Raw genomic sequence first — 2,705 nt, 5'->3', positions numbered from 1 at the left:
ATTTGTATTGATTAAGCATTTCTTACGTAAACTAACGTATTTTGTGGGTGTTGTTTGTGTATGATTAGCCATGGCCGATGACGATGAGCCATACTCTCCTAGTTTTCCAGTCACTCCGGCCGGCATGTCACCCGAGCAGATGGGCTCGTTTTTGTCTCAATTCACACCAGAGAAAATCGCGATGGCACAACACCTTTGCGGTGCAGGTACCTCTAGACCTGCTACGACCGACCCTGCGCTCGGAACTAGTGTGGTCCCTACACCGAGCGACCCCACACCTCAATCTAGTGTGCCCCCTACGCCTAGGACTCGTGTGCCCTCTACACCGATAGGTGGTTCATCCTCGAGACAACGTAGCCATCATTCTAGAGGGAGTGGTAACATTTCTACCGAAGCGTCCACACCACCGAGAGAGTGTCCACCACTCTCTTCAGTAGACAGTTCACCGATGGGCACACCATGTACACCTTGGGGATCACCCGAGCATGATCCTAGCAAGGTGTACAGGAGCAAGGATGGGGTTGTTGTGGCAAATAGGGTCAAAAAAGAAATTCGACAGAGGATTCGACATCTCTGTACTATTCAGTTTTGTCACTTTGTGATGGAAATTTGGGAAAACCTCAATGCTGAGAGAAATAATTACATCGTCGATGCCATTCAGAGAGAGTGCAGGCCGACAGATGGGTACGATCAGGTCTCGAACGCCTGGATTTTGAGCGTGGCGAGGTCCACAACGTCACACCATTCGTCAGAGGTCAGAGACAGGTACAATGACGGAAGTCCCAAGCCGGCATGGTTGGACGCAAAGGAGTGGACGGGAATTGCACGAGAGACACAAGACAATCCTAATAGATTTCAGCAGTAGCAGAGAGATTCAACCATAACATGTTTGCAGTCAGCTGGAGCGTCACATCTTGGGAGTAGAGGTTACGATATGCTTCAACATGAGTTTGTAAGTGTATACGTATGCTTTAAATTATTGATAATGTATATGTTCTTTGAAGATTTATCTAATGATTAAACCATAATTTTGCAGAAAGTTGTCGTGAAGCACCTTCCTACACGCAAGAGGAGAACTATGGGTACAAGCATGGACTTGTGGCCCTTTTGACCCACCTGCAGAAGGAGGAAGAGGACGTCGATTGGGAGGCATTACCATGAGGGTCTTCTCACTCAGTGATTGTTTGCATATGTACAGTTTTGTAGTGCTTATGTTTATGGTTTATGGTTATGTTTATGGTATGGCACAAATGTTATGGTTAATGTTTGACAGTCAACTTAAAATTATGGTTTTGCTATGATGGTATGACAATCATCTGATGGTTATGGTTATGGTTGTGCAAGGTTATGGTTATGGTTATGGTTTTGGTAATGGTTATGGTTATGGTTTTGCTATGGTTATGGTTTGGCTATGGTTATGGTTATGGTTATGGTTATGGTTATGGTTATGGTTATGGTCATGGTTATGGCTATGGTTATGGTTATGGTTATTGTTATAGTTATGGTTGTGCTATGTTATGGTTATGGTTTTGGTTCAGGTGATGGTTATGGTTTTGCTATGATGGCATAGCAATCATGTTGTAAGGACTCTGACCCCGATCAAAAAAGCACCATTGTACCATGAAATGAACATAATGGAAAAAGTTACTATTTTTAGCCGTTTTCCAAATTCTGTCAATGCCATGATGTTTAGAATGTTTTAAAGCTTGGAAATGTGAATTAAAATAATTTTTGTAAAGAAATTCCAAAAATAGAAAATTTTTGGTCACCCGATTCGTTCAGTTTTGATCGTCTCGAAAAACTGCACCCGTATCCCGAATTTGAAAAAATGCATTTTCGGACCCTGAGGGGCTGCTAAATATGGAAGGTACCCGGGCCAGTACGTCTTAGTTAGAGCTCCGTATAGCAATTTACGGCATCAAAATCCGACTCGTATGGGCCGTTTAAGCCTAAAATCAATTTTTCCAAAAATTGAGCCGGGAGGCATCGGAGTCCGGGACTATGTAGGAACAGTTTCCAGGCCACTCTAGACCAGCTTTAGCAGCTAGGGGCGCCCTCTTGCCTTGCGGGAGTCTTTGGGAAGTTTCCAAGCCAGTAACTAAGTCTCAGAGCGAGTTAACCAAGCCAACCTCACACTTGGTGGGTAGGGGAACTGGACTTGCTAATGCAGAGACTGAGTGCTCCTGCAGATGCATTTAGCAAGGCTGGTCGATTTTCAGCCTGTAGGAGCCTATTTAAAGGCCTACTCACACACACATATAGTGCACACACACACACACACACACACACACACATATGCTCACACACATATAGTGCACACACACACACACACCTACACACATTGGGAAGGTGCTGCCGGTACACACACCTTTTGAAGGAGAAGCAAGGAGGGAGGTGTTATCGAATTCTCGCCTCAAGAAGCTCGTTTAGATGAGAGAATTGAGAAGATTATCGGCCCTTACTCACGGTAACCAAGGTTTAATTAATGCCTTCTGTAAATTCTTTTCATTACCATCTAAATTCCTCGTCTATTATGCTTATTCCTAATCGTAATTCTTTATAATTACTCTCTAATTTTTCTTTAAACATCTTCTATTATGCAATCATCATCCCATAGCTGAATTATCCGCCATTCATCACTCTTAATTAATGATTAAGTGCATGATTATTAGAATTTTCTCTCTAGGTAGCATAGTAATTAATCT

The sequence above is a fragment of the Adiantum capillus-veneris genome, chromosome 18, assembly GCF_014529385.1.
Source record: "Adiantum capillus-veneris isolate H3 chromosome 18, ASM1452938v2, whole genome shotgun sequence".
NCBI lineage: Eukaryota > Viridiplantae > Streptophyta > Polypodiopsida > Polypodiales > Pteridaceae > Adiantum > Adiantum capillus-veneris.
Note: the sequence above shows the minus strand (reverse complement) of the source record.